Source organism: Bufo bufo, chromosome 6, assembly GCF_905171765.1.
Source record: "Bufo bufo chromosome 6, aBufBuf1.1, whole genome shotgun sequence".
Classification (NCBI taxonomy): domain Eukaryota; kingdom Metazoa; phylum Chordata; class Amphibia; order Anura; family Bufonidae; genus Bufo; species Bufo bufo.
In genome coordinates, this window is record NC_053394.1 from 183,784,545 (window position 1) to 183,809,688 (window position 25,144).

Sequence of the window (25,144 nt, forward strand, 5' to 3'; positions counted from 1 at the left end):
AGGGAACACAGAGAGCGCTGAGCAGCGCGATCTGTGTTCCCCATACATTATCAGAATATCAGCAAAATAGATGCCGATACCGATAACTGTCAAAATCCTGAATATCGGCCGATAATATAGGTAAAACCGATAATCGGTCGATCCCTACTCCACAAGCTCTGTACTCACTGCTTCCTGGTCCTCTACCGTCTACTGTGCTGTGACAGCGCACAGCGTGAGGACATCAACGCTCTGTGACCTTACCCTTGCGGGTGACAGCAGACCATGCGGACGAAAGAGATGGAGCTGGATCCTGGGAGTGGAGGTGGCAGCGTCCTGAGCAGCAAAGGTAAGTGGACTTTTTCTTTATGGGGCTGTTATCTGAGGTCTGGGGGTCATTCACATTGGGGGCATGGTCTGAATAGGGATGGGGTTCTTATTCATATGTGGGCTTTGATCTGAGGTCTGGGGGGTCATTTACATTGGAGCTCTGATCTGAGGTCTGATTGGGGGTCATCCAGATTCTTCCTCCTAAGTGTTTTTTTTCCTGCCAACATGTGCACTAAAATGGAACTACACACTGTTTTTGTGGATTCTTCCGAAATAAACCCAAAAAGATTTGGGTTTCTCTGCTGTTGGTTTGGTCCGAACTGGTTCGCTCATCCTTTAAGAAAATTGCTTTATGGCAGCCACATGGGCCATAGACAATATGGACAGGAGGGGACCTCATTGACTTCTATGGGAATGTTTTCTAGGCATGTTCCGTGACCTGTGCAGAGGTCATTGTACAAGGAAAGAATAGTTAAGCTTTGACAATCACATATTGTGAATGGTGGATTCTGCCTAATCTATACATAGAGATGATATCATTATAGGCAGGATTAGAATGACAGATAAGCAGGTAACTGCAGTAAAGTGATCTGTACAGACCAAGAAGTAGTGCCTGTTATTAGTGGTCAGTAGAGATGACCTTGCGATTCGCCCGGCGGTCGTTTCGCGGCGAACTTTGCGTGTTCACGATTCGCCATTCGCCGAACATGTGAACATATACAGTCGTGGCCAAAAGTTTTGAGAATTACATAAATATTGGAAATTGGAAAAGTTGCTGCTTAAGTTTTTATAATAGCAATTTGCATATACTCCAGAATGTTATGAAGAGTGATCAGATGAATTGCATAGTATTTCTTTGCCATGAAAATTAACTTAATCCCAAAAAAAACTTTCCACTGCATTTCATTGCTGTCATTAAAGGACCTGCTGAGATCATTTCAGTAATCGTCTTGTTAACTCAGGTGAGAATGTTGACGAGCACAAGGCTGGAGATCATTATGTCAGGCTGATTGGGTTAAAATGGCAGACTTGACATGTTAAAAGGAGGGTGATGCTTGAAATCATTGTTCTTCCATTGTTAACCATGGTGACCTGCAAAGAAACGCGTGCAGCCATCATTGCGTTGTATAAAAATGGCTTCACAGGCAAGGATATTGTGGCTACTAAGATTGCACCTCAATCAACAATTTATAGGATCATCAAGAACTTCAAGGAAAGAGGTTCAATTCTTGTTAAGACGACTTCAGGGCGTCCAAGAAAGTCCAGCAAGCGCCAGGATCGTCTCCTAAAAAGGATTCAGCTGCGGGATCCGAGTGCCACCAGTGCAGATCTTGCTCAGGAATGGCAGCAGGCAGGTGTGAGCGCATCTGCACGCACAGTGAGGCGAAGACTTTTGGAAGATGGCCTGGTGTCAAGAAGGCAAGCAAAGAAGCCACTTCTCTCCAAAAAAAACATCAGGGACAGATTGATCTTCTTCAGAAAGTTTGGTGAATGGACTGCTGAGGACTGGGGCAAAGTCATATTCTCTGATGAAGTCTCTTTCCGATTGTTTGGGGCATCTGGAAAAAGGCTTGTCCGGAGAAGAAAAGGTGAGTGCTACCATCAGTCCTGTGTCATGCCAACAGTAAAGTATCCTGAGACCATTCATGTGTGGGGTTGCTTCTTATCCAAGGGAGTGGGCTCACTCACAATTTTACGCCAAAACACAGCCATGAATAAAGAATGGTACCAAAACACCCTCCAACAGCAACTTCTTCCAACAATCCAACAACAGTTTGGTGAAGAACAATGGATTTTCCAGCACAATGGAGCACCGTGCCATAAGGCAAAAGTGATAACTAAGTGGCTCGGGGACCAAAACGTTGACATTTTGGGTCCATGGCCTGGAAACTCCCCAGATCTTAATCCCATTGAGAACTTGTGGTCAATCCTCAAGAGGCGGGTGGACAAACAAAAACCCACTAATTCTGACAAACTCCAAGAAGTGATTATGAAAGAATGGATTGCTGTCAGTCAGGAATTGGCCCAGAAGTTGATTGAGAGCATGCCCAGTCGAATTGCAGAGGTCCTGAAAAAGAAGGGCCAACACTGCAAATACTGACTCTTTGCATAAATGTCATTTAATTGTCGATAAAAGCCTTTGAAACGTATGAAGTGTGTATAATTATATTTCACTACATCACAGAAACAACTGAAACAAAGATCTAAAAGCAGTTTAGCAGCAAACTTTGTGAATACTAATATTTGTGTCATTCTCAAAACTTTTGGCCACGACTGTAGAGATATTTGCGCCCGCCATATTATTTTACATTGTGAAGAACTTTGACCCATGACACATCCATCAGGTGGTACAGGACAGCCAATTGAGACATTTCAGCACATGGACATACCCCCTACCTTATAAATAAACCTGATCTGGCCGCCATTTTACATTCAGTGTTTTGCCAGTGTAGGGGGAGGTTGCTGTGTGGAGCAGGGACAGGCTGTTAGGGACACCAAATGCTAGCTAATAGGGCCACAAAAGTCATTTTAAGGACTGGTATAGGTGTGCTGTCGATAGGTGTGATACACAGAGGGGTGCGATATACTTATAATATACTTTTATAATGAGTCAAAAACACATAGATCTATATAGTGATCACCTGGAAGTCAGGGGCCTAGGGGCTTACTAGGGCCATCTGTGCCCTCAAACCCCCCAGATTGTGGTAGGACATATGGTTTCTGATTTGGTGCCGCTGAGCACCTCATTTAGTGCCGCCGAGCACTTGTTATTGCCTACCACATCTATGCTTTTGCCTAACTTTAATAATTTTATTTATTTTCATTTTGAAGAATATCTTTTCCATTCACACATCCGCAAAATGGGTCCACAACCGTTCCGCAATTTTGCGGAACGGGTGCAGCCCCATTAATTTTTAATGGGGCCGGAATGTGCTGTCCGCAACCGCATTTGCGGATCCGCACTTCCGCATCCGTGCTTCCGTTTCCGCAAAAAAATAGAACATGTCTTATTGTTGTACTCAATTGCAGACAAGATTAGGCATTTTCTATTATAGTGCCGGCGATGTGCAGTCCGCAAATTGCGGATTGCACATTGCCGGTGTCCGTGTTTTGCGGATCCGCAAAACACTTACGGACGTGTGAATGGACCCTCATAGTAAAATTATTAAAGGTTACATTTTATCTTTATGTATATTCTAATGGATTGCCTTCCTTGTACAATGTTATAATATACTTTCTATGTTAGAAAGTATATTATAGTGCATTTGTATTGTGCGGCAGTTGTGTGCGGTTCTGCTGCGATACTGCAGGTATATAGAGGGACAAGCATTATTGGAACAAATAATTTCTACTGGTGTGATGTACCAGTCGCCCCCCCCCCAAAAAACTGATTGAAGCGGGGTGTTATATACCAATATACTTTCTTTATAGTGCATTTGGGTACTGTATAGTGCATTTGTGCATGTGCGTACGCGAAAATTATATTGCCGATATTTCGCATTGAAAAAAATGAATGGAGATCGCAAATTCGAATAATACATCTGGTATGTCACTGTCCATGTTGTGGGACTATTTGTGCACTTCTAGTAATTATTTCTTGGCTGCAAATATGAGCTGAAGGTTTTTCAGGTTCGCCTGCCATTAAAATGAATGGGACCCGCCGTGAACTTACGGTTCTCGAACATTTGATCGTGTTCACACGATCGCGAACAGTCCCAGCAGTCAGTATGAAAACCGCAGGATTTTATGGGTTTTGTCTAAATATAGAAATTGACATGTAAAATAAAAAATATGAAAAACTCTTTAAAAATAAGTTAAACATAAAAACGTGATTTAAACAATAGGTCATTTTCTGATGACACATTGATTTTAAAGGGGTTGTTCGCTTTATTTATATTGTTGACCTATCCTCAGGATCAATATCCCTCCCTCCTCCCTTCAAACAGTTAATTGGCTGGGGTGTCGGTAGTTCTACCCCCGGCGATCTGATATTGATGACCTATCCTGAGGATAGGTCATCAATGTAAATAAAGTGGATGTATTACACAGGAAACTCATCAGGACAGTTAGGGTATGACTACATGGCCAGGTTTGGCTACTTGCACACTAGCGTTTTGGCTTTCCGTTCCCGAGATCCGATTAAACAAACCAAAAATAAAGGGGTATTAAAAACACAGTCGCCACTCCACTTATGGAGATATATACTGGTCAATGACTGGGGGCGAAGAAATGTGCACTCTCTCTCACCCTTATCACTTTAGAGGCAGAAAACTGCCGTAACACGGTTTGCAGTGTTATTGCCAGCTGAGTTAGGTTGTCGAACCAACCATGTGATACAGCGGGAGAATTGATATATCAACCCACTGTGGGATGAGCGCATTGGACATCATATGTGCTCTCAGACTGAGAGATGTCTTAGTGGCAGTTAGCACTGCAAACGGATGTAACACACAGTTGTTGATACCGTGTCTAACTGATTATTGAACCAAGCATGGGAATGTAGGCCAGCCGAACTACTATTTGCTGGTTAGAAGTGGAGTGGAGCGCAGCATTTAAAAAGGCCAAATCTGTGCAAAGATGTGGATTCATTGTCATTTTCTGTCAGGTAGTCACACGTTGTGATGGCAAAGGCAAAAAAACTCTCCCTTTTTGAACGTGGTCGGGTTGTTGAACTGCATAAGCAGGGTCTCTCACAGCGCGCCATCGCTGCTGAGGTGGGATGCAGTAAGACAGTCATTTGGAATTTCTTAAATGATCCTGAGGGTTATGGAACAAAAAAGTCAAGTTGAAGACCCAACAAAAATTTCATCAGCACTGAGCTGGAGGATCCAATTGGCTGTCCGTCAAGACACTGGACGATCCTCAACCCAAATTAAGGCCCTTACTGGTGCTGACTGCAGCCCCATAACCATCAGACGGCATCTGAGACTGAAGGGCTTCAAAAACAAAAAACATCTTCAAAGACCTCGTCTCCTTGAACGCCACAGAACTGCTCGTTTGGACTTTGCAAGAGAGCACCAAACATGGGACATTCAAAGGTGGAAGAAAGTTTTTTTCTCTGATGAGAAGAAATTTAACCTTGATGGTCCTGATGGTTTCCAACGTTACTGGCATGACAAGCAGATCCCACCTGAGATGTTTTCTACGCGCCATAATGGTCTGGGGTGCTTTTTCCTTCAGTGGAACAATGGAGCTTCAGGAAGTGAAGGGGCGTCAAACGGCCGCTGTCTATGTCCAGATGTTGCAGAGAGCATTCCTCATGACTGAGGGCCCTCGTCTGTGTGGTAACAACTGGGTTTTTCAACAGGATAACACTACAGTACACAATGCCCGCAGGACAAGGGACTTCTTCCAGGAGAATAACATTACTCTTTTGGCCCATCCTGCGTATTCCCCTGACCTAAATCCAATTGAGAACCTTTGGGGATGGATGGCAAGGGAAGTTTACAAAAATGGACAACAGTTCCAGACAGTAGATGGCCTTCGTGCGGCCGTCTTCACCACTTGGAGAAATGTTCCCACTCACCTCATGGAAACGCTTGCATCAAGCATGCCAAAACAAATTTTTGAAGTGATAAACAATAACGGCGGAGCTACTCATTACTGAGTTCATGTTTGGAAGTTGGATTTCTGTTTTGGGGGGGTTTCGTTTTTTTTTGGAGGTGTGGTCCTAAACTTTTGATCAGCTGAAAAACAGCCTGTTTCAGTTTATTTGTTGTTTTCATTAAATTGAATGCTCAAAAGATGTTTTGTCTCACTCCCATTTCTTCTTGTTGCATGTTGAAGCTCTACTTGGAACCTTGTTAAGATCCAGCCATGCTAAATATGATTTTATGGCATTTTTCAAGTGGTCTTAAACTTTTGATCAGGACTGTACATACTGCTTCAGTCAATGAGGTGACTGACAGTATTTCTTCAGTAATGGAGGAAGAAGCTGCAACTTCCAGTACTATGTCAACTTGTGCAGAAAAACTGACTGAGCTACAAGTACCAATTTAAAGGGGTTGTCCGGGTTCAGAGCTGAACCCGGGCATACCCATAATTTCACCCAGGCAGCCCCCCTGATGTTAGCATCGGAGCATTTCATGCTTCGATGCGCTCCCTTGCCCTGCGCTGGATCGCGCAGGGCAAGGGCTCTTTTATTTCCAATAACACACTGCCGGGCGGAGGCTTCTGTCCAGCAGTGTCTTCGGTGACATCACCGGCTCTGATGAGTGGGCTTTAGCGCTGCCCTAGCCATTTTACAGGCTAGGGCAGCGCTAAAGCCCGCCCATCAGTGCCAATGATGTCACCGGGCTCACTGCTGGGCGGAAACCTCCGCCTGGCAGCCCTATGGAGAGCCCGGTTCGTCACCAGAACTCCAGAAAATGCCTTTGCCCTGCGCGATTCAGCACAGGGCAAAGGAGAGCATCGGAGAAGTTCATGTTAGGGGGCTGCCTGGGTAAAAATGGGGATATATCCGGGTTCAGCTCTGAACCCGGACAACCACTTTAAGGTCACCTTCACATGTAACAGTTGTGCTGGCCGGTTGTTTTATGCTGGAGCCGGACACAACTGATAAATGTCCAGCATCTATACACTAATAGCGCCGTACAGAAATACTGAGCATGCAGCATTTTTCTGTCCGCTGTTTGACATCCGGCATCACAACTGATGTGTTGGATGTATGAGAACAATCCCATTGAAAATGGAATCAGTTCTGGCTCAGTTCCCCATAGGCATTTTTTGCTTCAAGTCGGTGGGAAACTGAGCCAGATAGCTGGACATGTGTGTAGGAAATTTATTTTGACACACAATGTCTTCCTCTTTGATGGATTAGTAAACCACCAGCTCAGGGATATTGCGATGGGGAGCCCATGTGCCCGTCATATGCTAATTCAACCCTGGGCTGGTGGAAAGACCAGATGGTCTTTCAGGAGGAAAATGCTGAGTGGACAAAGCACATTGTGTTATGGACCAGATATATGGACAATGTTAGTCCATCTGGACAATAAATGTGACAATATAATGTAACAAATATAGCAGCAATAATAATGCAACAGTGTAGCACAAGTGGCAAAAGACAAAAAGGTGATAAATGGCATCCAATAACGATATTTGGATCCAAAATATGTGACTATGAAATTAAGTTGATCGCAAAAATAGCAGCATAGATAGTTCCTTATAGAGAAATAGCAGCATAGTTAGTTCCTTATAGAGAAATAGCAGCATAGATAGTTCCTTATAGAGAATTGTAAGGTGGTCTCCCAATTCAGGAAATTTAGGTAAAGACAATTCCGCTCCTACCTCATAAAGCTGTTGAAAAAGTTAATAGTTCACCGATCCTTTCGTTTTTTGCAAACTGACCCCAGGTACGAAACAGTAAGCGCTCGTGGTGGCGTCCCACTCACTTGCGCAATATTACCTTGGTCTAGTCTCTTTGTTTCTCTGGGATATTGACTCCCCGATCGGTGAACATGTCCATAACAGCTGACTCTGAATCCAGTATCGTCAGCGTACTTGGTGGAGTCAGGTGCGGTGTTTGCAGAGCTTTAGTTCAGAGGTCTGTTCAGATCCAGGGAAGATTTTTTTCCAGCATGCCGGTACAAGGTTCGTCCCATACGCGTTTCGGGGGTGTGCCCCTTCCTCAGTGAGTATTATTATATTTTATATTTCAGTGATCTTTTTTGTCATATAAAATTTTACTAATTAGACCAAGTTCACACTTCAGTTGTTTGATCAGTTATTGTGAGCCAAAACCAGTGGTGAAGCATACTCAGACATAATAATAATGGAAAGATTTGCACCTATTTTGTTTTTTTAACACATTGTTTTTATTTTTTTTTGTTTTGGCTCACAATAACTGATTGAAATAACTGACCAAACAACTGTGAACTAGGCCTAAGGGCTCATGCACACGACCGTTCATGAAAATACATTTATGTGCATACTGCATCTCTAGAGCCGACAATACTCCTAAATTTAGAACACGTGTATGAAGAATAATCTTGTAGCCAGAGTGGTGAAAACATTTGTGACACTGTTCTTTCTCCAGAGAAATGCAATTAGGGGACATTACAAGAAAAATAAATTGACTGGAAAAACCCAGCAAGGTGGACAGATGTCTTCAAGGATAAATAACAGTTTTCCTGTTATTTATCCTTGAGGACATCTGTCCACATTGCTGGGTCTTTCTGAACATGAGGATGAATGATGCTGGATAGATGTGTATGAAATAACAAAGTACAAGCACAGCTATATGTGTTTTGGGGTATCTGACCCCCTCTTCAGTAGTATATATGGTATGAGTAAGTATACTACAGATTGGCTTATATAGGGCATAAGTAAAACACAAAATCTGAACTGGATTTGGATTTTATAGAAAATCATTTATGGAGTATACGTCATCTCAATGCAATTTCTCGTTATTATGTGCACATTCACATTTATGTATAATGGATATACCTATCGAAGTTGATACATATATTATCAATTTAGATTAAAGTTATACAGAGTACTATTATAAAATATATTCCATCATCATACTACCTACATTAATTCAGTTCACACTTATACAGAAATGCATACAAAATAAATCTAATAAAATACCATATAATGGTTCACATAATAAACTAGAATAGCACCAAATGTAGAGAGGGTGGTGAGGGAGGCGCCCCAGATTTAACTGTGTGCTAGAAATCAGCCTGACATAGACAAAGTGTGGGAGGTCCCCCAGTCCACCTATAGAAATGCATAAGTTCCCATTCCACATTTAAACCTTACGGAACCAAGGTGTCAAAATGATAGGTGAATCTAGACTCTATCCTAGACATTTTGGCAATAAAGTTGCCTCCTCTCCGATCTTTTTTCACTAGTTGCAGTCCCAAAAACACCAGACCTGAGTTACTGTATGATAGGACTTAAAATGTGCAGAGAGGGAGTGCTATATAAGCATGTTTTATCTGGTGCCTATACCACCTCATTAGAACCTTGTAACCATTCTCCTGTATTCTCACACATCTGGAGGAAGAGTGTGGGGATAGAAAGAGTGGAGTTTGATCTGTGGTAGCAAATTTTATGTTCAAGTCTCTTTCTCAAAGGCAGATTTCACAAAAGGTACTGGGAAGCAAAATCTTTTATATAATTGAGAAGTTTAGAGGGAGGTGATGAGCTAGAAATTAGGCTTTTGAAACCAAGTAAGGGGATGAAGAAGATCACCTTTAGATATGTGACGGGCTAAGTAAGAACTCAAGAAGGTAACTATAGAGATATGGAAACTACATTGCTGTAGAGGTAAGGCTACATCAATCGCATTAAGGATTTCTCCATCCTCATTGAAAAGGTAGGAGATAGGGGATGGGGAGTTATGGGGCTAGGTGGGAAGGCTTTCACAAAGAGCGGTTGCTGCCAAATCAATCACATCTCTCAATCGTAATATGGGGAGGGAAATGGAGCCTTAAGACCTAAGGTCTGAAATCATCTATATCCTGAGAGGGTGGTCCTAACCACAGGGTTGAGTTCATGAATAGTTGTATTTGAAGTATTGTTGCCCAGCAGAAGGGAACAAAATGAATTGCGGAGATTGATTGTTCCATAGCAACCCAAGACTTGTGAGAAGGAAATCTCAGCCAGGCCATTACTCCCAACAAGAGAATAACTCTTCTATAGAGTTCAGGATCGGGTAGGCCAATATCACCTAGCTGTTTGGGTCTAGATAAAACAGAAATTCAAGCTTTTTTCCTGGCCCAGATGAAAGTAGATTTTCTTCATCAGGATCATGTAGTAGGACCTAGGGACAGGGATAGGCAATACCTCTTGAAGTTAAGTCAGATGTGGTATTCTGAGAGAAGAGATGAGGTTTTTCCTACCAAACCAAGAAGGTAGAGGAAAATCCAGCATTTCTATGTTTTCTTGCAGAGTGTAGGAGGGGGTTGTAATTAATGTGAAATAAAGCTAAGAAATCTAAACTGATTTTTACTCCCAAGTATGTCATATAAGGAGAGTTCCAATTTAAAGTGGAGAGTTAGTGGCTAAATGAGCTCTCACAGAAGAGGGACGTCCCATGCTAATAATGTTGAATTTAAAGTTGGAAAGTGGGCCAAAATGTTTCAATACAGTGTATATTCTAGAAAAAGAGATAACTGGGTTTGTGGTCCTGATCAGAAGGTCATCCGCAAAGGTCACCACCATATGCTTCTGATCCCCTACGGAGACACCATTAAAGTTGTTTTTAGAGGTTTTGATACTGATGACCTATCCTCAGGATAGGTCATCAGTATCTGATCGCCGATCAGCTGTTTGAGAAGGCAGCAGTGCTCCTGTGAGCGCTGCGGCCTTCACAAGCTATTCCTAAGCCAGTGACATCACGTTCATCATGATGAGAGAAGGGGTCCCGGGAGTGGCACCCCCACGATCAGATACTGATGACCTATCCAGGGGAAACCCATTTAATGAGGGTATCCTATCTTATTAGGCTACTTTCACACCTGCGTTAGGTGCGGATCAGTCTGGTATCTGCACAGACGGATCCGCACCTATAATGCAAATGATTGTATCCATTCAGAACGGATCCGTTTGCATTATGAAAAACAAAGTCAAATGGGGGGACGGATCCGTTTTCAATTGCACCATATTGTGTCAGTGAAAACGGATCCGCTCCCATTGACTTACATTGTAAGTCAGGACGGATCCGTTTTGACGTTGTTCTTCAAAGCGGAATGGAGGCGGAACGGAGCCAAACTGATGCATTCTGAACGGATCCTTATCGATTCAGAATGCATTTCTCACCGTTTGTGAGATCCCTGAAACGGAATTCAAAATGCCAGTGTGAAAGTAGCCCTAATTGTAAGAGGGATTCCATGACTAAGACAATAAATAGAGGAGAGGATGGGAGGGTGACAGGGTTCCATTAACCACGACTGAGACAGAGGCATTAGAATACATGGAGAAAACAATGCTAATGCAAAGGTCTAGGAGGTTGAATTTGACATAATTTGACCCATAAAGTCCCAACTAACTCTATCAAATGCCTTCTCTGCCTCAGTTCCGAGAAAGACTAGTGGATGGGTGGTATGCTTAAAATGGTAAGTAATGGGGGTGTGGCATGGCAGAGGCAGTGTAATCTCAGAGCTTGCAGCCCTAAAGCCGACACACTGTCGATCCCCAGCTCTAAACCCGCTCTTCCTACCTCAGCCATACTTTGTGCACTGAGGAAGTATGGCTAAAACCAAAAGGAGGAAGAGGCTGCTTAAGCCCGGCACTCCCAACATGGCATCTCCCGGCCATGGAGCAAGAAGATCCTGTGGCGCATAGCAGATCAGCTTCTCTGGCAGTGAACAGCTCCCTGCAGATACCACAGGACTCTCTATCATCCAGCCAGACATTGCTATCCTCCATCGCCACTTCCTCCACTCTGTCTCTACTGCAGCAAATTGTGGGAGACCAGCAACGGTCCCAACCAGAAAAGGCCGCAGGTAAACATAGCTACATCCCCTAGCTTGTTAGCCTCCTCAGACCTGGGCCATATACCTACCCCTGGGGTAAATATTAGAGCCTTGATTACTGATCTAAAAGCTATCCTGTAAAAGGACATTCAATGGAGTTCATGACAGATCTGTCTTGGCTATGTTAAGGCTAATACAACCGGATCCGTTCATATCAGTAACGGAAGCATTTTTGCTGAACCCTGTCGGATTCAGCAAAGACGCTAGTGTGAAAGTAGCATTAGGCTTCGTTCACATCACAGTTCAGCCTTTCCGTTCTTCTGATCTGTCAGAATAAGGCCTCATGCACACGACCGTTGTTTGGGTCCGCATCCGAGCCGCCGTTTTGGCGGCTCGGATGCGGACCCATTCACTTCAATGGGGCCACAAAAGATGCGGACAGCACTCCGTTTGCTGTCCGCATCCGTGGCTCCGCCCCGCGGCCCCGCAAAAAAAAAAAATAATTGTCCTATTCTTGTCCACGCTTTGGGGACAAGAATAGGCATTTTTTATTGCCGGCGCCCATTCCGTTCCGCAAATTGCAACACGGGCGGCTTCCGTTTTTTTGCGGATCCGCGGTTTACTGAGCCAACTACTGAACAATACAATCATACAATCCAAACAAATTGCATACAAATGCAAACTGCTCATACCAGCCCCATTATTGGCATGATAATAAAAGTGCCTCTCTGTTAGCAAAGCAATTGCGCACACAATCTACTAGAATCAGAATTCCATATTTAATTGGGGGTTCTGGGGTTAAGTTCATGGACCCTCAGAACTTTGCTAACTCTTTTACTAACTACTATACATCCTTGTACAATCTTAGCTTGGATGGTTCCACACATTAACACTCCGGTGAAGGTATTGCTTCTTTTCTGGGTTCCATTAACTTACCTGCTCTATCCAAAGCGCAATCCATTACCCTATCCCAACCCTTTATGGAGTCAGAAGTGTTTCTTGCTATTGGCTCTCTGAACTTCACAAGTCTCCCGAAATCAATGATCTCACCAATGACTTCTCTAAGACAGATAAAAACCTTATAGCTCCATAACTAACCTAACTTTTTAATGAAGCATCCTCCCTGGGCAAATTCCCACAGGAAATGATGATGATCACATTACTCAAACCAAGAAAATCTGATACCCCCTTAAAACCTTAGACACAACTCCAAAATGATATTGAATTATTCACTAACTATCCTATATTCTTGTTGGGTTGCATAACTTGCCTATCCCTATTCCTCTCTCAGCTATTGTCATGCCCTGCTCAGATTATGTGCGGAGGTCTGCCAGGTTAGCAGCACGTGTGTAGCCTTTTGTTTTTGTTTTGGAGTTGAGCTGTATCCGCCTCCCTTCAGGTGCACTGGGTGGGGTCGCTGGTTTGAGTTTAAATTACGCCCACTCCCAGTGTCCTGTGCGGGTTATAGCTTCTGTCTGGCTCAGAGGAAGGAAGGAAGGATTTGCTGTTCCTGCTCAGTGACAAGATAAGTTGGTTTTGTTTTCTTGTGGTTGTCTGTCTAGGCTGTTAGAGAGACGCCTGCCCCCTCCAGGTCCTGAGGGAGCAGGCTGCCTCTTTCCCCCTTTCACCATCTTAGGGATTTTAGGGTATCTTCAGCCTAGGCACGGGGACACGTTATTCCCACCTTCAGGGTCTGAACGTGGGCATAGAAGTCTAGGGAGAGCTGGTAGGGATTTGTCAGGAGGCGACCTTTATCCCCAGCTTCTTGCCTAGACACTTGTTTGGTGGTATTTTGTGTATCTTGTATCCTGTCCATCGTAACAGCTATCTACAAGATGCAGAGACTTCTACTTCGTTTAATTTCGAATTATCATAGGCTTAGGGTTCCAGCAGCACCTCTTTACAACCCTGTCTCCTAGGGGGGGTTGAGGTGCCTGTGCCTCTTGACATACTATAAGACAACACTTTTAGAACAAACTAGGTATTGGTGACATAATGATCTATCTAAAATATGGGTCGCTCTAGAATCAAATTTAATGAGTTGATCTTCTATGAGACAAGTACTGAAACAGACGATGCTTAGCAACAAACTCTCCAAGTATCCTTCCACAACAATCCGCACAGGCTTACAATTGTGGATAAAACAAAATCCTACCCATATCTTGCTACCATTCTGCCTTACTGACCTGGCACTTTCTGATCTTCACACTAGTTTACCATGTATAGACTTCACTGACTGTCTTTCTAAAAGTATTTTTACCATAACGTGTATCAGTGAATGTTATACCCTTTTTCCTATTTCTAGAATTATGGCTGATTTTGAAGTGTCTGAACAGGATTTCTATAAATATATCCAACTGAGACACTTGTTGTCAGGTGGTCCTCCCTTTGTTTTGGGGCCTCGTAATAGTATTAGGTCCCTTTCACACGAGCGAGTTTTCCACGCGTGAACGCATAGCACCCGCACTGAATCCTGACCCATTCATTTCAATGGGTCTGTGTACATGAGTGTTGATTTTCACGCATCACTTGTGCGTTGCATGAAAATTGCAGCATGTTCTATATTCTCTGTTTTTCACTCAGCCCTGGCCCCATAGAAGTGAATGGGGCTGCGTGAAAAACGCATTGCATCCGCAAGCAAGTGCGGGTGCGATGCGTTTTTCATTGATGGTTTCATTGATGGTTGAGATGTTGTTTGTAAACATTCAGTTTTTTATCACGCCCGTGAAAAACGCATCGAAATGCATTGCACCCGCGCGGAAAAAACTGAACAACTAAACGCAATCGCAGACAAAAAAGACTGAACTTGCTTGCAAAATAGTGCAAGTTTCACTGAACGCACTCTGAACGCAATCGGCCCCAATCCGCAACGCCCGTGTGAAACCAGCCTTAGAACTTCTTTGTAAATCCTAAATTGCCCACCAAAGCTACAGTACAGACCAAAAGTTTGGACACACCTTCTCATTCAAAGAGTTTTCTTTATTTTCATGACTATGAAAATTGTAGATTCACACTGAAGGCATCAAAATTATGAATTAACACATGTGGAATTATATACATAACAAACAAGCGTGAAACAACTGAAAATATGTCATATTCTAGGTTCTTCAAAGTAGCCACCTTTTGCTTTGATTACTGCTTTGCACACTCTTGGCATTCTCTTGATGAGCCTCAAGAGGTAGTCCCCTGAAATGGTTTTCACTTCACAGGTGTGCCCTGTCAGGTTTAATAAGTGGGATTTCTTGCCTTATAAATGGGGTTGGGACCATCAGTTGCGTTGAGGAGAAGTCAGGTGGATACACAGCTAATAGTCCTACTTAATAGACTGTTAGAATTTGTATTATGGCAAGAAAAAGCAGCTAAGTAAAGAAAAACGAGTGGCCATCATTACTTTAAGAAATGAAGGTCAGTCAGTCAGCCGAAAAATTGGGAAAACTTTGAAAGTAAGGGCTATTTGACCATGAAGGAGAGTGATGGGGTGCTGCGCCAGATGACCTGGCCTCCACAGTCACCGGACCTGAACCCAATCGAGATGGTTTTGGGTGAGCTGGAATGCAGAGTGAAGGCAAAAGGGCCAACAAGTGCTAAGCATCTCTGGGAACTCCTTCAAGACTGTTGGAAGACCATTTCAGGGGACTACCTCTTGAAGCTCATCAAAAGAATGCCAAGAGTGTGCAAAGCAGTAATCAAAGCAAAAGGTGGCTACTTTGAAGAACCTAGAATATGACATATTTTCAGTTGTTTCACACTAGTTTGTTATGTATATAATTCCACATGTGATAATTCATAGTTTTGATGCTTCATAGTCATGAAAATAAAGAAAACTCTTTGAATGAGAAGGTGTGTCCAAACTTTTGGTCTGTACTGTATTTCTCTTGGTTATCAAGCTATTCAATCACTCTCTGCAGAGAAGAAATTCTCTTTTCAAACCAGATGGATGGAGCACCTGCAACGTAGTTTTTCTGACTCTCAGTGTACTTTATATTTTCTTTAAGCTCTACCACCTAAAGATGCATCAACCATCTTGAAGCCATGCTCAAATTAGTTCATAGTTGGTATTATATGACTTATAGACTGTCCAGAATCTATCCACAAGCATCAGCCTTATGATGGCATTGTTCTCGAGACACTGGAACCCTTCTACATGTCTGGAGAAACTTGCCCTTTGATTCAGCAGTTTTGGGGGAGGATTAAAGGGCTTCTGTCACCCCCAAAACCCTTTCTTTTTTTTTTGGGCTTGTTAAAATCGTTATTTAACGACTATTCCCTATATAGGGATCTTTCCTTTGTCTGTGGCTTCTTTTCATTAAAAAACGATCTTTTAAAATATGCTAGTCACTTCACTACCAGCAAGTAGGGCGTCTACTTGCTGGTAGCCGCCGCAAAAAACCGCCCCCTCCTCTTGTTGATTGACAGGGCCAGTAGTGCTCTCCTCCTCCGGCTGGCCCTGTCAGCATTTCAAAAATCCCGCACCTGTCTTCATTCGGCGCAGGCGCTCTGAGAGAAGGAGGCTCACCTCCTCAGCTGTCACCGCCAGATCTCTGAGAAGTTCTGACAGACGTTCCTCAGTACCTCCTGCATGATGTTCTTTTGTTTTGCTTTCGCTTTGACATCTCTTCTCCCTCTCCCAAGTGTCATCTATTAGCAGTGATTGCCTTCCTTTTATATCTCCTCCCATACTGCTTCACTTTGCGGTTTATACTACTTCCTGGATTCTGTTCACTGCTTGAAGTTGCTACTGCTGGTTTCTCAGATAAGTCTCTTTCTGTATTTGTGTTTTCCTGTTGGCTTGATTCTAGGTGACCCTGACTCCCTCCGTATTAAGTGCAGGGAGCCGGTGGTCGTGTCCCCTCACTATTATAGGGTTTGCAGGTGTCACTCAGTCGAGGTACGTGGATATGCAACTTTCTATCATTGAGATCTTTGCATGGGCTGAGCAGTAAGGGAGAGCTCTAGGGCTTTAATAGGGCTCAACCTTTTGTTCCTTAGTTTGGGATCAAGTCAGTCGGATCTTTATTTGTTACTTCTTGTTTTCTGCAACACCATCCGTGACATTATAAACCGCCAAAACCGTCTTAAGCATGAATCCAGTTTTAGCCTTGATTGACCACATGCAGGGTCTTTCACTGGAGGTAGCAGATCTCCGTAAAACTGTCTCTCAGTTTCAGGTGACCGTTTCTGCTTGCGTTCATGGAATTTGTTCTGAGCCTAAAATCTCGCTTCCGGATACGTTCTCCGGGGGTAGTAAGAATTTTGTTCGTTTTAGAGAGGCTTGCAAACTCCATTTTCGCCTACTTCCCCATTCCTCTGGTGATGAGGAGCAGAGGGTGGGGATCATCATCTCGCTGCTCAGGGATAACGCTCAGTCCTGGGCCTTTTCGCTGCCGGTGGGGGCACGGCCCCTCCGATCAGTGGATGAATTTTTTGTAGCCCTGGGTCAGATATATGATGATCCGGATCGTATTGCTCTGGCTGAATCTAAACTGCGTCTTTTATGCCAGGGTAAACAGTCCGCAGAGATATACTGTTCTGAATTTCGGAGATGGGCAGCTGATACTGGTTGGAATGATGCTGCACTCCGAAGTCAATTTTGCCATGGTCTTTCAGAGGCATTGAAAGATGCATTTGCCTTTCATGAGAGACCTACCTCCTTGGAGTCTGCCATGTCTCGGGCCCTTCGTATTGACAGGCGTCTTAGAGAGAGAGGAGAGATCACTCCTTCCTGTCATACTCAGTTCATGGACAGTGGGGCGTCCTCATTCAGTGCGCAGGGGTCTCAGTCTCTCTAAATCCCCTCTGAGCAGGAGGCCATGCAGCTGGGTTTGCTTGCCTCTAACAACAGTGGATTCAGCTCTCAGAGGAGGGTTTGTTTCTGTTGTGGAGGTATAAATCATTTGGCAAATGTTTGTCCCTCTAGCAGATTCAGGGAGTTTTTTGAGAGTAATAAAGAAACAAAAAGAAAAAAGTCCTCTAAAAACGTTCCATCTGTTACTATTGGCAAGGTTGATGCGGAAATTGAAGGTTTTCCGTTTTGCTTGTAGTTTCCATTTTGTCCTACCTGCCAGGGTGGCGCTAGAGAGCAAGAACATTGTTTGTGAGATTTTTGTAGATAGTGGAGCAGTCAATCTCATTGATAATCAATTTGCTATAACACATGGTTTCCAGGTATGCACTTTGGGAAAGGATATACCAGTTTTTGCTATTGATTCCGCTCCACTTTCTCAAAAATCATTAAAGGGCATAGTTCACAATATCCGTTTGACTGTGAGGGATGCTCATGTTGAGGATGTGTTATGTTTTGTCCTAAGCGGGTAACCTACTCCTCTTGTGTTGGGGCTACCCTGGCTCACTAAACATAACCCTACCATTGAGGCAAGCGAGGCAAATAAATGGTTGGAGTGACTTTTGCAGAGAGAATTGCTTCTCGACGTCTCTTTCAGAGGTTTCTACTAAAACTGTACCATCTTTTCTCTCTGAATTTTCAGATGTGTTTTCTGAGAGTGGTGTTCAGGAGCTGCCTCCTCACCGGGAGTACGATTGCCCTATTAATCTCATCCCAGGCGCCAAACTGCCTAAATCTCGTTTATACAATCTCTCCCAACCTGAAAGGGTTGCTATGCGTACTTATATCTCTGAGAGCCTGAGAAAGGGACACATCCGACCCTCGAAGTCACCTGTTGCCGCTGGGGTTTTTTTTGTTAAGAAAAAAGATGGTTCTTTAAGACCATGTCTAGATTTCAGGGAGCTGAACAGTATCACAATTCGTGATCCTTATCCGCTTCCTCTAATCCTGGACCTGTTTAACCAGATTGTTGGGGCTAAAGTTTTTTCCAAGTTGGATTTAAGAGGGGCATACAACCTGGTCAGGGTCAGAGAAGGGGACGAATGGAAGACGGCCTTCAATACCCCTGAGGGCCATTTTGAGAATTTGGTTATGCCTTTCGGTTTGATGAATGCTCCAGCCGTCTTTCAACATTTTGTGAACAGCATTTTTTATCATTTAATGGGGAGATTTGTACTAGTGTATCTAGATGACATTTTGATTTACTCTCCTGATTTCAAAACTCATAGGGACCATCTACGTCAGGTCTTGCTCATTCTGCGGGAGAATAAATTGTACGCTAAACTGGAAAAATGTGTGTTTGCGGTCCCAGAAATTCAGTTTCTTGGCTTTCTTCTCTCCGCTTCTGGTTTTCGCATGGACCCCGAGAAGGTCCGCCGCGCTTTGCTTGATTGGGAGCTTCCTGAGAATCAGAAGGCGCTGATGCGCTTTTTGGGTTTTGCCAATTATCACAGGAAGTTCATTTTGAATTATTCCTCTGTTGTTAAGCCACTCACTGATATGACTAGAAAGGGGGTAGATTTTTCGTCCTGGTCGGTAGAGGCGCGTAAGGCCTTTTCTAGTATCAAAGAGAGTTTTGCTTCCGCTCCCATCTTGGTACAATCTGATATCTCTCTGCCCTTCATTGTTGAGGTGGATGCTTCTGAGGTGGGTGTGGTCTTATCTCAGGGTCCCTCTCCTGCCAAATGGCGACCGTGTGCCTTTTTCTCGAAGAAACTCTCCTCCGCAGAGAGAAATTACGATGTGGGAGATAGGGAGTTGTTGGCCATCAAGTTAGCTTTTGAGGAATGGCGCCATTGGCTAGAGGGAGCCAGACACCCTATTACCGTGTTTACCGACCATAAGAATCTGGCCTACTTGGAGTCAGCCAAGCGTCTGAACCCGAGACATGCCAGATGGTCTTTGTTCTTTTCAAGGTTTAATTTTGTTGTCACGTTCCGCCCTGGGGTTAAGAATGTGAAAGTGGATGCACTGTCACGTTGTTTTCCGGGAGGGGGGAACTTTGAAGACCCGGGACCCATTTTGGCTGAAGGGGTGGTTGTGTCTGCTCTTTATCCTGAATTGGAGGCAGAGGTTCAGGCAGCCCAGGCAGAGGCTCCTGATCTTTGTCCTCCTGGGAGGTTGTTTGTGCCTCTCGCTTTACGACACAAGGTTTTTAACCACCTCAGCCCCCAGTGCTTAAACACCCTGAAAGACCAGGCCACTTTTTACACTTCTGACCTACACTACTTTCACCGTTTATTGCTCGGTCATGCAACTTACCACCCAAATGAATTTTACCTCCTTTTGTTCTCACTAATAGAGCTTTCATTTGGTGGTATTTCATTGCTGCTGACATTTTTACTTTTTTTGTTATTAATCGAAATTTAAAGATTTTTTTGCAAAAAAATGACATTTTTCACTTTCAGTTGTAAAAGTTTGCAAAAAAAACGAGATCCATATATAAATTTTGCTCTAAATTTATTGTTCTACATGTCTTTGATAAAAAAAAAATGTTTGGGTAAAAAAAAAAATGGTTTGGGTAAAAGTTATAGCGTTTACAAACTATGGTACAAAAATGTGAATTTCCGCTTTTTGAAGCAGCTCTGACTTTCTGAGCACCTGTCATGTTTCCCGAGGTTCTACAATGGCCAGACAGTACAAACACCCCACAAATGACCCCATTTCGGAAAGTAGACACCCTAAGGTATTCGCTGATGGGCATAGTGAGTTCATAGAACTTTTTATTTTTTGTCACAAGTTAGCGGAAAATGATGATTTTTTTTTTTCTTACAAAGTCTCATATTCCACTAACTTGTGACAAAAAATAAAAACTTCCATGAACTCACTATGCCCATCAGCGAATACCTTGGGGTCTCTTCTTTCCAAAATGGGGTCACTTGTGGGGTAGTTATACTGCCCTGGCATTCTAGGGGCCCAAATGTGTGGTAAGGAGTTTGAAATCAAATTCTGTAATAAATGGCCGGTGAAATCCGAAAGGTGCTCTTTGGAATGTGGGCCCCTTTGCCCACCTAGGCTGCAAAAAAGTGTCACACATGTGGTATCTCCGTATTCAGGAGAAGTTGAGGAATGTGTTTTGGGGTGTCATTTTACATATACCCATGCTGGGTGAGAGAAATATCTTTGTATAAAAAAATGGGAAAAGTTGTCTTTTGCCAAGATATTTCTCTCACCCAGCATGGGTATATGTAAAATGACACCCCAAAACATATTCCCCAACTTCTCCTGAATACGGAGATACCAGATGTGTGACACTTTTTTGCAGCCTAGGTGGGCAAAGGGGCCCACATTCCAAAGAGCACCTTTCGGATTTCACTGGTCATTTTTTACACATTTTGATTTCAAACTTCTTACCACACATTTGGGCCCCTAGAATGCCAGGGCAGTATAACTACCCCACAAGTGACCCCATTTTGGAAAGAAGACACCCCAAGGTATTTCGTGATGGGCATAGTGAGTTCATGGAAGTTTTTATTTTTTGTCACAAGTTAGTGGAATATGAGACTTTGTAAGGGAAAAAAATAAAAATAAAAAAATCATCATTTTCCACTAACTTGTGACAAAAAATATAAAATTCTAGGAACTCGCCATGCCCCTCACGGAATACCTTGAGGTGTATTCTTTCCAAAATGGGGTCACTTGTGGGGTAGTTATACTGCCCTGGCATTTTCCAGGGGCCCTAATGTGTGGTAAGTAGGTAAATGACCTGTGAAATCCTAAAGGTGCTCTTTGCCCACCTAGGCTGCAAAAAAGTGTCACGCATGTGGTATCGCCGTATTCAGGAGAAGTTGGGCAATGTGTTTTGGGGTGTCTTTTTACATATACCCATGCTGGGTGAAAGAAATATCTCGGCAAAAGACAACTTTTCCCATTTTTTTATACAAAGTTGGCATTTGACCAAGATATTTATCTCACCCAGCATGGGTATATGTAAAATGACACCCCAAAACACATTGCCCAACTTCTCCTGAATACGGCGATACCACATGTGTGGCACTTTTTTGCAGCCTAGATGCGCAAAGGGGCCCACATTCATTTTAGGAGGGCATTTTTAGATATTTGGATCCCAGACCTCTTCTCACGCTTTAGGACCCCTAGAATGCCAGGGCAGTATAAATACCCCACATGTGACCCCATTTTGGAAAGAAGACACCCCAAGGTATTCAATGAGGGGCATGGCGAGTTCCCAGAATTTTTTTTTTTTTGGCACAAGTTAGCAGAAATTGATATATTTTTTTTTTCTCACAAAGTCTCCCTTTCCGCTAACTTGGGACAAAAATTTAAATCTTTCATGGACTCAATATGCCCCTCACGGAATACCTTGGGGTGTCTTCTTTCTGAAATGGGGTCACATGTGGGGTATTTATACTGCCCTGGCATTCTAGGGGCCCTAAAGCGTGAGAAGAAGTCTGGAATATAAATGTCTAAAAAATTTTACGCATTTGGATTCCGTGAGGGGTATGGTGAGTTCATGTGAGATTTTATTTTTTGACACAAGTTAGTGGAATATGAGACTTTGTAAGAAAAAAAAAAATAATATTTCCGCTAACTTGGGCCAAAAAAATGTCTGAATGGAGCCTTACAGGGGGGTGATCAATGACAGGGGGGTGATCAATGACAGGGGGGTGATCAATGACAGGGGGGTGATCAGAGAGTCTATATGGGGTGATCACCCCCCTGTCTTGATCACCCCCCTGTCATTGATCACCCCCCTGTAAGGCTCCATTCAGATGTCCGTATGTCTTTTGCGGATCCGATCCATGTATCCGTAAAAATCCTACGGACATCTGAATGCAGCCTGACAGGGGGGGTGATCAATGACAGGGGGGGTGATCAATGACAGGGGGGGTGATCAATGACAGGGGGGTGATCAGGGAGTCTATATGGGGTGATCACCACAGTCATTGATCACGCCCCTGTAAGGCTCCATTCAGACGTCCGTATGTGTTTTGCGGATCCGATCCATCTATCAGTGGATCCGTAGAAATCATGCGGACATCTGAATGGAGCTTTACAGGGGGGTGATCAATGACAGGGGGGTAATCAATGACAGGGGGGTGATCAGGGAGTCTATATGGGGTGATCACCCCAGTCATTGATCACGCCCCTGTAAGGCTCCATTCAGACATTCGTATGCGTTTTGCGGATCCGATCCATCTATCAGTGGATCCGTAAAAATCATGCGGACGTCTGAATGGAGCTTTACAGGGGTGTGATCAATGACAGGGGGGTAATCAATGACAGGGGGGTGATGAGGGAGTCTATATGGGGTGATCACCACAGTCATTGATCACGCCCCTGTAAGGCTCCATTCAGACATCCGTATGCGTTTTGCGGATCCGATCCATCTATCAGTGGATCCGTAAAAATCATGCGGACGTCTGAATGGAGCTTTACAGGGGTGTGATCAATGACAGGGGGGTAATCAATGACAGGGGGGTGATGAGGGAGTCTATATGGGGTGATCACCACAGTCATTGATCACGCCCCTGTAAGGCTCCATTCAGACGTCCGTATGCGTTTTGCGCATCCGATCCATCTATCAGTGGATCCGTAAAAATCATGCGGACGTCTGAATGGAGCTTTACAGGGGTGTGATCAATGACAGGGGGGTGATGAGGGAGTCTATATGGGGTGATCATCACAGTCATTGATCACGCCCCTGTAAGGCTCCATTCAGACGTCCGTATGCGTTTTGCGGATCCGATCCATCTATCAGTGGATCCGTAAAAATCATGCGGACGTCTGAATGGAGCTTTACAGGGGTGTGATCAATGACAGGGGGGTAATCAATGACAGGGGGGTGATCAGGGAGTCTATATGGGGTGATCAGGGGTGATCAAGGGTGATCAAGGGGTTAATAAGTGACAGGGGGGGTGTAGTGTAGTGGTGCTTGGTGCAACATATTACTGAGCTACCTGTGTCCTCTGGTGGTCGATCCAAACAAAGGGGACCACCAGAGGACCAGGTAGCAGGTATATTAGACGCTGTTATCAAAACAGCGTCTAATATACCTGTTAGGGGTTAAAAAAATCACATCTCCAGCCTGCCAGCGAACGATCGCCGCTGGCAGGCTGGAGATCCACTCTCTTACCTTCCGTTCCTGTGAACGCGCGCGCCTGTGTGCGTGCGTTCACAGGAAATCTCGCGTGTCGCGAGAGGACGCGCCGGCGCGTCCACCCAGAAGAGCAGGGCCGCCGCAAAGACGCAATCCTGCGTACGGCGGTCCTGAGGAGGTTAAGGAGCACCACGATACTGTCCTTGCTGGGCACCCGGGGGGTAGAGCCACAGTAGATCTCATTGCTCTGAGATTCTGGTGGCCGGCTCTTCGTAAGGCGGATCAGGGTTTTGTGGCAGCCTGCGAGACTTGCGCTCGTGCCAAAGTCCCTCATTCACGGCCATCAGGTCCTCTCCTTCCATTACCCATTCCTTCCCGTCCTTGGACACATCGGTCCATGGACTTCATTACGGACCTTCCTCGTGGAAGACTGTGATTCTGTTGGTGGTGGACCGTTTTAGCAAAATGGCGCATTTTATTCCTTTTCCTGGGTTGCCCAATGCTAAAACGCTGGCGCAGGCATTTGTTGAACACATTGTCAAATTGCATGGTATTCCTTCAGACATAGTCTCTGATAGGGGGAATGCAGTTTGTTTCCAGATTCTGGAAGGCTTTCTGTTCTCGCTTGGGGGTTCGGTTGTCGTTCTCTTCTGCTTTCTACCCGCAGTCGAATGGCCAGACAGAGCGCGTCAATCAGAATCTGGAGACATATCTGCACTGTTTTGTGGCGGAGAATCAGGAGGATTGGTGTTCTTTTCTCTCCCTTGCTGAGTTTGGTTTAAATAACCGTCGTCAGGAGTCCTCTGATAAGTCACCATTTTTGGTGCATATGGGTTTCATCCGCAGTTTGGGACATTCTCTGGAGAGGGGGCTTCTGGTTTACCTGATGAGGAGAGATTCTCTTTGTCTTTGTCATCTATTTGGCAAAAGATTCAGGATAATCTAAAGAGCATGAGTGAGAGATATAAGCGTGTGGCGGATAAGAGACGTGTGCCTGGTCCGGACCTGAATGTTGGTGATCTGGTGTGGTTGTCTACTAAGAATATCAAATTGAAGGTTCCCTCCTGGAAGTTGGGTCCTAAGTTTATTGGGCCTTACAAAATCTTGTCCGTCATCAATCCCGTTGCCTACCGTCTTGATCTTACTCAGACTTGGAAGATCCATAATGTTTTTCACAAGTCCCTATTAAAACCTTATGTCCAACCCACTGTACCTTCCTCTTTGCCTCCTCCTCCGATTGTGGTTGATGGTAATCTTGAATTTCAGGTCTCTAGGATTGTGGACTCTCGTATTGTCCACGGTTCTCTTCAGTGCCTCGTTCATTGGGAGGGTTATGGCCCTGAGGAGAGGATGTGGGTTCCAGTGGCGGACATTAAGGCCACTCGTATTCTCAGGGCATTCCATAGGTCTCATCCTGAGAAGGTGGGCTCTGAGTGTCCGGAGTCCACTCGTAGAGGGAGGGGTACTGTCACCGCCAGATCTCTGAGAAGTTCTGACAGACGTTCTTCAGTA

At 44.2% G+C, this 25,144-nt stretch overlaps 1 protein-coding gene and 1 long non-coding RNA gene across 2 annotated transcripts in view; one reads left to right on the forward strand and one right to left on the reverse strand.

Annotated features, from left to right (window-relative positions):
* POLD4 (DNA polymerase delta 4, accessory subunit) overlaps positions 1 to 25,144 on the reverse strand; it is a 109,324-nt gene that overhangs the window by 24,240 nt on the left and 59,940 nt on the right. The gene's annotated exons all lie outside the window — the stretch shown is intronic.
* On the forward strand, positions 5,595 to 7,942 carry LOC121005050. Its single transcript, XR_005779863.1, has 3 exons — positions 5,595 to 5,605; positions 7,358 to 7,362; positions 7,819 to 7,942. It is a non-coding gene; the product is annotated as an uncharacterized LOC121005050 (long non-coding RNA).